At 38.3% G+C, this 13,947-nt stretch overlaps 1 non-coding gene and 1 pseudogene across 1 annotated transcript; one reads left to right on the top strand and one right to left on the bottom strand.

Annotated features, from left to right (window-relative positions):
* Nucleotides 1-540: 540 nt before the first annotated feature.
* On the bottom strand, nt 541-644 carry LOC136321712 (U6 spliceosomal RNA). Its single transcript, XR_010728838.1, has one exon. It is a non-coding gene; the product is annotated as a U6 spliceosomal RNA (small nuclear RNA).
* Nucleotides 645-12,327: 11,683 nt separating this feature from the next.
* LOC136319365 (olfactory receptor 7D4-like) lies at nt 12,328-13,078 on the top strand (annotated as a pseudogene).
* Nucleotides 13,079-13,947: the final 869 nt, after the last annotated feature.

Below are 13,947 nucleotides of genomic sequence, written 5' to 3'. Positions count from 1 at the left end.
TATTTACTTATTAACTACTCACTGGAAATCTGTTGTACACCAAGTATTACCTATTTTGTTCCTCATGTAATTGGATTTTTCTATTATATTCCCTCAGCAGTTTTGCAGCAGAGTAGACTTACTCATAGAACTTACTAGGTTTTATTATTGTTATTGTTTAATATCCACAATATTATCTATAATCAACGTGCTAGTTTCTGACATTCAACACTCAGACTTATTTCTTTCTTCATCTTATCAATCTCTTTAAAATTTTAGGAGAATATTTATATTGGAATAATTGATATTAGAGACTAGTGATTCAGGAATGATTGATGCTGAAGCACACTGCCCTTGGACTGTTTGTTACTTTAACTCAAACATCTGAGTGTTTTAGTGTAGAATATACTGTTGGCTACAGACTAAAATAACTGTTCTTTACTGGGTGAAGAAATTGTCCTTAGTTTCCTCACTTAGTGAGAAGCTCTGTCCTGGCTGCTAAACATAGTGATAACTGAAAACAAACAAACAAACAAATAAATATAGAGATATAAATATTTATGAAATGTGAACCATTTTCCAAATTTGCATGTCATCCTTGTGCGGGGCGTCACACTCATCTTCTCTGTGCCATTCTAATTATAGTACATGCTGCTGAGGGAAGCATGCTGTTAAGTTTCTCAAAAAAATATTTCTCGATATTGTGATTATGATTTTTGTTCACTGAGGTTTCTTTTGTGAATTATGTTAGCAAACGTTTTAGTACTAAACCAGTTTTTATACCTAGAGTAAGTACTAATTGTTCATGATATATTATTTTGTAAAAATGGAGATGAATGGATTTTATTTAACTTTACTATGTTATTGTGTGACTTTATGCAGACATATGATGGAAGATTGCTTTTTTCTGTTATAGTTGATGTTTTGGTCTCAATCTCTATAATACATCTAACATTTGAATGTGTTGAGCACCTACTCTATGCCAGGCACTACACAGGTCCCCAGAAGACAGTGTTGAGCAAAACAGTCCTGGGTTTGGTCTACAAATAAACATAAAATTGCCCACATGACCAGAACTTTCAGGAATGCTTCAGGATGCTTGATGTACAGGCTTCGCACACTCTGTCCTCCTGACCCTCACCCTCTGTTCTCCATCACAATGACTCTCAAATCCCTCTGTTTCCCAATCTCACTGACCCACAGGGCAAACATGAATTCTGTTCTCAGCACCCAAAGCTGTCCCTTTCCTATTTCTCTGATTAACAATTGCCCAACCTTCCTTTCACAGGTCAAATATTTCTATTTCAGAGATACCGTTTCTACTCACCTTCCCAGACTTCCCAGACTCAATGGGTCCTCAATGATTTTTATTTCTCTTTGTAATTAATTGCATTCTCTAGGCATTAATAAAGCCAATCGTTCTTCAACCACAGGGAATGCACACATTTATTTTCATATTAAATTATTTTCCTTTTAATCTTTTTTTAATAAATTTTTATTAATGTTAATGGGGTGACATCAATAAATCAGGGTACATATATTCAAAGAAAATGTGTCCAGATTATCTTGTCATTCAATTATGTTGCATACCCATCACCCAAAGTCAGATTGTCCTCTGACACTTTTTATCTAGTTTCCTTTGTGCCCCTTTCCCTCCGCCTTCTCATCTCCCTCCTTCCCTCACGCACCCCCCTCCCCGCACCCCTGGTAACCACCGCACTCTTGTCCATGTCTCTTAGTCTCGTTTTTATGTCCCACCAATGTATGGAATCATGTAGTTCTTGGTTTTTTTCTGATTTACTAATTTCACTTCGTATAATGTTATCAAGATCCCACCATTTTGTTGTAAATGATCCGATGTCATCATTTCTTATGGCTGAGTAATAGTCCATAGTGTATATGTGCCACATCTTCTTTATCCAGTCTTCAATTGAAGGGCTTTTTGGTTGTTTCCATGTCTTGGCCACTGTGAACAATGCTGCAATGAACATGGGGCTACATGTGTTTTTACGTATCAATGTTTCTGAGTTTTTGGGGTATATTCCCAGTAGAGGGATTGCTGGATCATAAGGTAGTTCTATTTTCAGTTTTTTGAGGAACCACCATACTTTCTTCCATAATGGTTGCACTACTTTACAGTCCCACCAACAGTGAATGAGGGTTCCTTTTTTTCCACAGCCTCTCCAGCATTTGCTATTACCTGTCTTGTTGATAATAGCTAATCTAACAGGTGTGAGGTGGTATCACATTGTAGTTTTGATTTGTATTTCTCTAATAACTAATGAAGATGAGCATCTCTTCATATATCTGTTGGCCATTTGTATTTCTTCCTGGGAGAAGTGTCTGTTCATGTCCTCTTCCCATTTTTTATTGTATTGTTTGTTTGTTGTTGAGTTTTATGAGTTCTTTGTAAATTTTGGATATTAGGCCCTTATCTGAGTTGTTGTTTGAAAATATCATTTCCCATTTAGTTGGCTGTCTGTTTATTTTGTTGTCAGTTTCTCTTGCCAAGCAGAAACGTTTTAGTCTGATGTAGGCCCATTCATTTATCTTTGCCTTTACTTCTCTTGCCTTTGGAGTCAAGTTCATAAAATGTTCTTTAAAACCCAGGTCCAAGAGTTTAGTACCTATGTCATCTTTTATGTACTTTATTTTTTCATGTCTTATATTTAGGTCTTTGATCCATCCATTTTGTATTAATTTTCATACAAGGGGACAAACTGTAGTCGAGTTTCATTCTTTTGCATGTGGCTTTCCAGTTTTCCCAGCACCATTTTTTTAAATAAATTTTATTAATGTTAATGGGATGACATTAATAATTCAGGGTACATATATTCAAAGAAAACATGTCTAGGTTATCTTGTCATTAAATTATGTTGCATACCCCTCACCCAGAGTCAGATTGTCCTCCGTCACCCTCTGTCTAGTTTTCTCTGTGTCCCTCCCCCTCCCCCTAACTCTCTCCCTCCCTCCCTCCTGCATCCTCCCTCCCCCCACCCCTGGTAACCACCACTCTCTTGTCCATGTCTCTTAGTCTCGTTTTTATGTTCCACCAATGTATGGAATCATGTAGTTCTTGTTTTTTTCTGATTTGCTTATTTCACTCCTTATAATGTTATCAAGATCCCACCATTTTGCTGTAAATGATCTGATGTCATCATTTCTTATGGCTGAGTAGTATTCCATAGTGTATATGTGCCACATCTTCTTTATCCAGTCTTCTATTGAAGAGCTTTTTGGTTGTTTCCATGTCTTGGCCACTGTGAACAGACCCAGCACCATTTGTTGAAGAGGCTTTCTTTTCTCCATTGTGTGTTGTTGGCCCCTTTATCGAAAATTATTTGACCATATATATGTGGTTTTATTTCTGGACTTTCTATTCTGTTCCATTGGTCTGAGTGTCTATTTTTCTGCCAATACCATGCTGTTTTGATTGTCGTGACCCTATAATATAGTTTGAAGTCAGGTATTGTAATGCCCCCAGCTTCACTCTTTTTCCTTAGGATTGCTTTGGCTAATCGGGTTTTTTTATAGTTCCATATAAATCTGATTTTTTTTCCCATTTTTTAAAGAATGTCATTGGAATTTTGATGGGAATTGCATTAAATTTATATATTGCTTTGGGTAATATGGCCATTTTGATTATATTTATTCTTCCTATCCATGAACAAGGAATATTTTTTCATCTCATTGTATCTTTTTTGATTTCCCTTAACAACGCTTTGTGGTTTTTGTTATATATAGGTCCTTTACATTCTTTGTTATGTTTATTCCTAGGTATTTTATTTTTTTTGTTGCAATCGTGAAGGGGATTATTTTTTTGAGTTCATTTTCTAATATTTCATTGTTGGCATATAGAAAGGCTATGGACTTTTGTATGTTAATTTTGTATCCTGCGACCTTACTGTATTGGTTTATTGTTTTCAGTAATCTTTTTGTGGAGTCTTTGGGGTTTTCGATATATAGGATCATATCATCTGCAAAAAGTGATACCTTTACTTCTTCTTTTCCAATATGGATGCCATTTATTTTTTTCTCTTGTCTGATTGCTCTGGCCAGAACTTCTAGCACTACGTTAAATAAGAGTTGAGAGAGTGGACAACCCTGTCTTGTTCCTGATTTAAGGTGGAAAGTCCTCAGTTTTATGCCATTTAATATGATGTTTCCTGATGGTTTATCATATATGGCCTTTATCATGTTGAGTATTTTTCTTCTATACCCACTTTGTTGAGTTTCTTTTTTTTTTTTTACAGAGGCAGAGATAGACAGGGACAGACAGACAGGAATGGAGAGAGATGAGAAGCATCAATTATCAATTTCTCGTTGTGCCTTGCGACTTCTTAGTTGTTCATTGATTGCTTTCTCACATGTGCCTTGACCGTGGGCCTTCAGCAGACCAAGTAACCCCCTGCTGAAGCCAGCAACCTTGGTCCAAGCTGGTGAGCTCTTTGCTCAAGCCAGATGAGCCCTCGCTCAAGCTGGCGATCTTGGGGTCTCAAACCTGGGTCCTTCCGCATCCCAGTTCGACACTCCATCCACTGCGCCACCACCTGGTCAGGCTGTTGAGTTTCTTAAACATAAAGTTGTGTTGTATTTTATCGAATGCCTTTTCTGCATCTATTGATAAGATCATGTGGTTTTTGTTCTTTGTTTTGTTGATATGGTGTATTACGTTAACTGTTTTACATATGTTGAAACATCCTTGACATTCTGGGATGAATCCCACTTGATCATAATGTATTATTGTTTTAATATGTTGTTGTATTCGATTTGCCAGTATTTTGTTTAGTATTTTAGCATCCGTATTCATTAGAGATATTGGTCTGTAGTTTTTTTTTTTTTTTGTGCCGTTTTTGCCAGGTTTTGGTATGAGGGTTATGTTGGCCTCATAAAATTTGTTTGGAAGTATTGCTTCTTCTTCAATTTTTTGGAAGATTTTCCGTAGAATAGGAACCAAGTCTTCTTTGAATGTTTGATAGAATTCACTAGTATAGTCATCTTGTCCTGGACTTTTATTTTTGGGGAGGTTTTTAATGTTTTTTTCTATTTCTTCTCTACTAATAGGCCTGTTTAGGCTTTCTGCTTCTTCTTGACTCAGTCTAGGAAGGCTGTATTGTTCTAGGAATTTATCCATTTCTTCTAGGTTGTTGAATTTAGTGGCATAAAGCTTTTCATAGTATTCTACAATAATTCTTTGTATATCTACGATGTCATGGTGATTTCTCCTCTTTAATTTTGGATTTTGTTTATATGAGTTCTTTCTCTTTTTTCCTTGGTAAGTCTTGCCAGTGGTTTGTCAATTTTGTTGATCTTTTCAAAGAACCAGCTCTTTGTTCTATTAATTTTTTCTATAGTTTTTCTGTTCTCTATTTCACTTATTTCTGCTCTGATTTTCATTATCTCCTTTCTTCAGCTGGTTTTGAGTTGTTTTTGTTTTTCTTTTCCAGTTCCTTAAGGTGTGAAGTTAAGTGGTTCACTTGGGCTCTCTCTTGTTTGTTCATATAGGCCTGAAGTGATATGAACTCTTATCACTGCTTTTGCTGCATCTCAGAGATTCTGATATGTTGTATTGTCATTTTCATTTGTCTGTATATATCTTTTGATCTCTGTGCTTATTTCTTCTTTGACCCATTCATTTTAAAAAAGTATGTTGTTTAGTTTCCACAGTTTTGTGGTTTTTTCCCTCTCTTTTTTGCAGTTGAATTCTAGTTTCAAGGCTTTATGATCAGAAAATATGCTTGGTACAATTTGTTTTTCTGAATTTGCTGTTATTTTTATGGCCCAACATATGGTCAATTCTTGCGAATGTTCCAGGTACACTAAAGAAAAATATATACTCTGTCGCTTTGCGATGAAGTGTCCTGTAGATGTCTATCATATCCAGGTTCTCTAGTGTTTCATTTAAGGCCACTATATCTTTATTGATTTTCTGTTTGGATGACCGATCTAGAGCCATCAGCAGTGTATTGAGGTCTCTAAGTAAAATTGTATTTTTGTTAGTTTTTGTTTTTAGGTCAATATGTAGCTGTCTTATATATTTTGGTGCTGCTTGGTTTGGTGCATATATATTAAGGATTGTTATGTCTTCTTGATTCAGCATCCCCTTAATCATTATGAAATGACCATTTTTGTCTCTGAGTACTTTTTCTGTCTTGTAGTCAGCATTATTAAATATGAGTATTGCTACACCTGCTTTTTTTTGGATGTTATTTGCTTGGAGTATTGTTTTCTAGCCTTTCACTTTGAATTTGTTTTTATCCTTGTTACTTAGATGTGTTTCTTGTAGGCAGCATACAATTGGATTTTCTTTTTTAATCCATTCTGCTACTCTGCGTCTTTTTATTGTGAGTTTAATCCATTTACGTTTAGTGTACTTACTGACACTTGTGGATTCCCTATTGCCATTTTATAAATTGCTTTCTGTTAGTTTTGTATTTTGTTTGATTCTTCTCTTTTGTTTTTTATCATTTGTTTTTGTTTGTATTCCAAAATTTTTTCCTCTGTTGCTACCTTTTTAAGTCATGTGCTTTTGTGGTGGTTGTTTCAAGGGTGGTTACCATTAAGTAATGAAAAGGGTACCTACCATATTCATTGTAGTACCCTATCTTGCGAGTGATTCTGCACTTCATTGTCTTTTGCTACTGTTAATCTTTGTCCTCTCCCCCTTTTTTGTTTTGCTTTTGTTGTCACAGTTTAAATTTGGTTTTATTGTGTTCTTGGTGAAGCTTTTACTTGTGGTTTTGTTTTGTTCTTTGGATCTGGTTGAAAAACCCCCTTTAGTATTTCCTGGAGTGGGGGTTTTCTAATGATAAATTCCCTCATCTTTTTTGTATTTGTGAATGTTTTTATTTGTCCTTCGTACTTGAAGGATAACTTTGATGGGTATAGTATTCTTGGCTGAAAGTTCTCTTTTTCAGGACTTTAAATATTGGGGTCCAGTCTCTTCTACCTTGTAGAGTTTCTGCTGAAAAATCTGATGATATTGTTATAGGCCTTCCTTTATATGTTGTATTCTTCTTTTCTCTGGCTGCCTTGAGAATTTTTTCTTTGTTGTTGGTTTGTGCCATTTTCATTATGATGTGCCTTGGAGTAGGTTTGTTGTGGTTAAGAAAACTCGGTGTTCTGTTTGCTTCTTGAATTTGAGGCTTTAGTTCTTTCCACAGGCTTGGGAAGTTCTCGTCTATTATTTGTTTGAGTATGGTCTCCATTCCATTTTCTCTCCTCCCTCTGATATACCTATTATTCTTATGTTATTCTTTTTGATGGATTCAGACAATTCCTTTAGGGCTTTCTCTTTTTTTAATTTTTGAGTCTCTCTCTTCTTCTCTCTGTTGTGCCTGAAGTTGCTTGTCTTCTATGTCACTAATCCTACCTTCTCTCTGGCCTGTTCTTTTAGCTAAGCTTGTTACCTCTTTTTTCAGTTCATGAATTGAGTTTTTCATCTTTGTTTGATTTGTTTTTATAGTTTCAATTTCCTTGGTAATATATTCTTTGTGTTCATTGAGTTGTTTTCTGAGCTCCCTAAATTGCCTTTTTGTGTTTTCCTGTATATCTTTGAGTATTTTTAGGATTTATATTTTAAATTCTGTCATTTAGCTCCAAGGTTTCCAATATATTAAATTTTTTCTCCATAGATTTTCCCACATCTATCTGTGTTACTTTTTCTTTTGTATCCATGATATTTGATTTTCTTTTTCTTAATGGCATGAGAGTGGTCTTGTTGATAGCACTAATGAGAATTAATAAAGAATAAAAAATATGAAAAAAATAATAAAAATAAAAAATTTGGTAAAAACCCCACAAAAAAAACAATTATAATTTATTTTTTCCTTCTCGTTTTCTATCTTCTTTTCCCCTCCTCTTCCCTCCTTCTTAGGAAAATATTGTGATAAACTGAATTATATTAAGCTAAATGGAACAAAAACTGCCTATAACAGTGGGCCTGAGTTGGGGGGAACTGTTCAAGGGGCAAAAAATGAAGTAGGGACCCACAAAATGCAAAAAAGGAAAAAGTTTGGGTCAAGTGTAAAATGATTTGCTTGTACGTGATGGTCGACTAAGAGATATAATGTGAGGGATAAGAGAGAAATCAGAAAAAGGGGAAAAAACCAAACTATTGTATTAAGTGGAGCAAAGACTGAATAGAATGGAGATCCTGGGTTGGGAGGAATGCTAATGAGTTAAAAAGCGAAGTAAAAAGTACCCAAAATGCCACAAAAAACTCCAAAAACTTGAGTCCCAAATTAAATAATTTGTTCATGAATGAGGATTGAATAAGAGTAAAGTTAAAAGGAGAAAAGAAGAAGTTAATAGAAAGGGAGAAACAAGAAAAAGGGGAAAAGGAAAGGAATAAAAAAGAAAAAACAAAAAGAGAGCAAGAGAGAGTTAAGGGTTTTGGAGTGTAACCCTCATGGAGAGTAGGAAGAAGAAAAGAAATAAAATGAAACATTTATGGTAGTGTAGTTCAAGAAAAGGAAAGAGTAAGATGGGCAGAGAATAAAAGGACCAAGGTGGAGGAAATAGAAATAATACTAATAAAGGCAAGAGGATGAAACAAACAAACAAAAAAATAGTGGAACAAATTATAAAGTTTGTGGATTTTTCTTGAATTTGGGAGGTTAACTTCTTCTTTCCTTTTCTTTCCTCTCCCTCTTCCTGGTCGGTGACTCTGTACCCCAGGCTCTGCCCCTGTGGCACGCTTAGGTAGGGATTTGCAGTTGATGAGACTCTATGGCAATGTCATATATTTGGCTTCAGTCTCGTTGGTAGTCAAGGCTTGTTAGCATTTGCAGGCTCCAACAATGAGAGAGTCCGTTTCCCGGAGCCTCTCTCCTAGTCTTTCCTTCCTGGATTAGCAGCCTGATGATCCAGCTATGAGGCTGCCGCTGCCTCTGCCTTTGCCTTCAGGGTGTGAAACTCTTGGATGCTCCAAGGATAGATTTTTCTGTCTCTGGTTGTTGAACTTGTTGAAATTTTGGGGAGATTTTTTGGTCCGTGTCCTCACGGTGCCATTTCTATGGTGTCACTCTTTTTTTAATCTTTTTTTTTTTTTTTGGTATTTTTCTGAAGCTAGAAACAGGGAGAGACAGTCAGACTCCCGCATGCGCCCGACCGGGATCCACCCGGCACGCCCACCAGGGGGCGATGCTCTGCCCACCAGGGGGCGATGCTCTGCCCCTCCAGGGCATCGCTCTGCCACGACCAGAGCCACTCTAGCACCTGGGGCAGAGGCCAAGGAGCCATCCCCAGCACCCGGGCCATCTTTGCTCCAATGGAGCCTTGCTGTGGGAGGGGAAGAGAGAGGCAGAGAGGAAGGAAAGGGGGAGGGGTGGAGAAGCATATGGGTGCTTCTCCTGTGTGCCCTGGCTGGGAATCGAACCCGGGACTTCTAGACGCCAGGCTGATGCTCTACTACTGAGCCAACTGGCCAGGGCCTCTCTTTTTAATCTTTTAGGGATGATTTGATTCATAGAAACTTTGAATATATTAAATCAAATCTATCAATGCTTTTTTATAATTAAATGTTGATTTTTAATGCAACATGTCTTTACTCAAGAGCATGTACATGTGAGCGCACTCTCTCACACATACTTCAATGGTATTGTGATTTTTGTTTACCCCTCTTATCTGTGTAGTCCACATGCTTTTCTGCTCTCCTTGGAAGATCCACCTGGCACGCAGCATCTGAAAGAGGAGCCATAGGAATTTTCACTAATGAGGTTCTGCATGGTAATCAAAGAGGTAACAGATCTGTTGTATTTATACTGATCAGAATTCTGTCTGTGAAGGCTGGTCCAGTTTAAAGGGAGCATTGCTTAATGATGGCCATGTGAGACAGATTTGTTGTGATGTTAAGAACAGAAGTTCACATTTATCAGGGGTCCACTGTATATAACAAGAACTGCACTAGAAAATTACAGGCATCATCTCATTTAAATCACTCATTGATCTTACAATGTGAAAAATATTTATGATTCCCAGATTGCCATTATAGAGGGGATGTATGTGCTTCTAAGAGAGACTAAAGAACTCAGCCAAGGTCACAAACAGAATGTCGGTGGACCAAAATTCTGTTCTAGGAAAATCTCAGTCAAGATCCCGTTTCCTTAGTCATGTTTCTACACTGCACTTTGGGAGAGTTATGTGTCAAAGATTATTGTAATAAAAGAAGTATATTAATAATATAATAATAATAATAACTGTAATTTACTGAAATCCTACTGTGTACAAAAGCATTTTTAATATTCACAAAAAAGTAATAGCAGTAACAGTTTTAAAAAAATAAAAGGCACTTGAGAGTTTACTGCCACATTAATGGGAAGCATCAGATCATAAAATTAAGTTAAAATTGAGAATCTGAAAAAAATATCTGTTATAAAGCTATTTCAGCCTGAGCTGTGGTGGCGCAGTGGATAAAGCGTCGACCTGGAATGCTGAGGTCGCCGGTTCAAAACCCTGGGCTTGCCTGGTCAAGGCACATATGGGAGTTGAAGCTTCCTGCTCCTCCCCCCTTCTCTCTCTCTCTCTCTCTCTCTCTCTCCTCTAAAATGAATAAATAAAAATAATTTAAAAAAAAATAAAGCTATTTCATTGAAAACTGTATGGAGATAATTAAAGAAAAGACATTAAATATCTTCAATTATTTGGGGAGGTTCATATCATAGAAGATGTTGGTTTATGTCCATAGCTTAAAGTTTAATTAGGAACTAGTGAGTAGGAAATAAAAGGCTAAATAATTACATATAATATGAAAATGGCTACTATTTGTCTGAGTGAATCACTCTCATTAAAAGGACTAATTGGGCCCTGACCAGTTGGCTCAGTGGTAGAGCGTCGGCCTGGCGTGTGGAGGTCCCGGGTTCGATTCCCAGCCAGGGCACACAGGAGAGGTGCCCATCTGCTTCTCCACCCCTCCCCCTCTCCTTTCTCTCTGTCTCTCTCTTCCCCTCCCACAGCCAAGGCTCCATTGGAGCAAAGTTTGCCCGGGCGATGGGGATGGCTCCTTGGCCTCTGCCCCAGGCACTAGAGTGGCTCTGGTCGCAACAGAGCGATGCCCCGGATGGGCAGAGAATCGCCCCCTGGTGGGCATGCTGGATGGATCCCGGTCGGGCACATGCGGGAGTCTGTCTGGCTGCCTCCTCATTTCCAGCTTCAAAAAAATACAAAAAAAAAAAAGAAAAAAAGAAAAAAAAAAGACTAATTGGGCTTTGACCGATTGGCTCAGTGGTAGAGTGTCAGCCCAGAGTGAGGAATTTCCAGGTTTGATTCCTGGCTACGGCACACAGGAGCAGCACCCATCTGCTTCTTCTCCCTTCCCCCTTTTCTTTTTCTCTATCTCTCCCCCCCTTCTGCAGCCAAGGCTGCACTGGAACAAAGTTGGCCCAGGTGCTGAGGATGGCTTCATGGCCTCTGCCTCAGGAGCTAGAATGGCTCTAGTGGTGTTGTGGACTGTTAATGGCAAAAAGCCATTATAGATTCAAGGCTTGGCAGGGGGCTAAGTTCTCCCCCCTCCATCTCCATATTTGGCTTTGATGTTGAGTGTTTGCACCCACTCCACTTCCTTCCTTGGGTTGCAGGAAGCAATATACATGCCCTTCCTCTGACTCTGTTTGTTTCAGATGTTTGTAAATTTCACTAATGTATCCTGTTTTTGCCTTGGGAGAGTTCTTGTCTTAGCCTTTGTATCAGGGTCCTTGATTTGCATAGGTCTATATAATAAAGTGAACTGGGGCTATGAGGCACTCAGATACTGCCAGGCAGTTTGAGGAGTCCTCCCGGTCCCATCGGTTTTTTTTTTTTTTAATTTTTTTTATTCATTTTAGAGAGAGAGAGAGAGAGAGAGAGAGAGAGAGGAGAGAGAGACAGAGAGAGAAGGTGGGGAGGAGCTGGAAGCATCAACTCCCATATGTGCCTTGACCAGGCAAGCCCAGGGTTTTGAACCAGCGACCTCAGCATTTCCAGGTCGATGCTTTATCCACTGTGCCACCACAGGTCAGGCCCCCATCGGTTTTGTTCTGACAAAGTGTGTTTCCTCAATTCTGCACCGTTATTAGGAGCTGCGCTGGTCGTGGCACAGTGGCAACAGAGAAATGGCCCAGATGGGCAGAGCATTGCCCCCTAGTGGGCATGCCAGATGGATCCAGGTCAGGCACATGTGGGAGTCTGTCTCTCTCTCTCTCCTTGCTTCTCACTTCAGAAAAATTCAACAATGAAAAATAAAAAAAATAAAAAAGGACTAATTGAGGGTGAACAATGTCATTGCAAAGTTGAAATTTAAAAATAAAGTGCCAGTTGGCTGTTCATTGAATGTTGCTTTTTGCCTGTTTCTGCAGCAGACACACCGGCTGCATGGAGGCAGAATACTACACAGAAGTGTCAGAATTCCTCCTCCTGGGTTTCTCAGAGGATTCTGAACTGCAGCCCCTTCTCTTTGGAGTGTTCCTGTCCATGTACCTGATCATTGTGCTTGGGAACCTGCTCATTATTCTGGTCATCAGCTCAGATGCCCACCTCTATATGCCCATATATTTCTTCCTCTCCAACCTGTTTTTTGTTGACATCTGTTTCAACTCCACCACCATCTTGAAGATGCTAGTGAACATACACACACAGAGCAAAGCCATCTCCTATACTGAATGCTTCATTCAGGTGTATTTTTATAATTTTTGCTGTGATGAAAGTTTTCCTTTTGACTGTGATGGTCTATGACTAATATGTGGCCATCTGCCACCCCCTGCACTACACGGTCATCATGAACCCACGCCTGTGTGGCCTGGTTCTGTTATGTTGGTTCATCATTTTCTGGGTCTCCCTTCTTCATATTCTACTGATGAGGCAGGCAACCTTCTGTGCAGGCACTGAAATCCCACATTTCTTCTGTGAACTGGCCCAGCTTCTCAAGGCAGCCTGCTCTGACACCCTCGTCAATAACATTGTCTTGTATGTGGCTACTTTCCTGCTGGGTGTGTTTCCTCTTGCTGAAGTTTTCTTCTCTTACTCTCAGATTCTTTCCTCTTTAATGAGAATATTCTCTGCAGGGGGGAAATATAAAGCATTTTCCACCTGTGTGTCTCATCTCTCTGTGGTCTCCTTGATCTAATGCAGGGATAGTCAACCATTTTATACCTACTGCCCACTTTTGTATCTCTGTTAGTAGTAAAATTTTCTAACTGCCCACCGGTTCCACAGTAATGGTGATTTATAAAGTAGGGAAGTAACTTTACTTTATAAAATTTATAAAGCAGAGTTACAGCAAGTTAAAGCATATAATAATAATTACTTACCAAGTACTTTATGTCAGATTTTTGCTAAGTTTGGCAGAATAAATCTTTATAAAACAACTTACTACCACCTACCATGAAAGCTGGAATGCCCACTAGTAGGTGGTAGGGACCAGGTTGACTACCACTGCTCTAGACAAAAAATTAAAGAAACAACAGCCTTAAATAGCACACTAGATCAACTGGATTTAATTAACATCTTCAAAACCTTTCACTCCAAAGCAGCAGAATATACACTCTTTTCAAGTGCTCATGGTATATTCTCTAGGATGGACCACATGTTAGGACACAAAAAGAGTCTCAATATACGTAAAAAGATTGAAATCATATCAAACATTTTCTCTGATCACAATGGCATGAAACTACAAATCTATATTAAAAAAACTGAAAATCATTCAAACACCTGTAGGCTAAATAGCATGTTATTAAATTGTAGGAAAATGGCCAGACATCAGATGTGGCCCTAAAACAAGTCTTTGGTGCAGAGTTTGAAATGCAAGTTTTGTGGGGGCAGAATACTGCACTGGCAAGCATTGATAAGATTGTTTAAAGAAAACAGCTGATCCCTATGGCCTTTTTTCTACGTAACTGAAAGGTATTAGTTAATTATCTTTTTCTGCACCTGAATCCATTCTAGACTAATTTGACTCAGGCTCTGCTATTTTGCTTGATGATTAAAGAAACAAAT

This window comes from Saccopteryx bilineata, chromosome 1 (genome assembly GCF_036850765.1).
Source record: "Saccopteryx bilineata isolate mSacBil1 chromosome 1, mSacBil1_pri_phased_curated, whole genome shotgun sequence".
NCBI lineage: Eukaryota > Metazoa > Chordata > Mammalia > Chiroptera > Emballonuridae > Saccopteryx > Saccopteryx bilineata.
The sequence above is the reverse complement of the archived record's forward strand: the minus strand, read 5'-3'. Positions and strand labels throughout refer to the sequence as shown.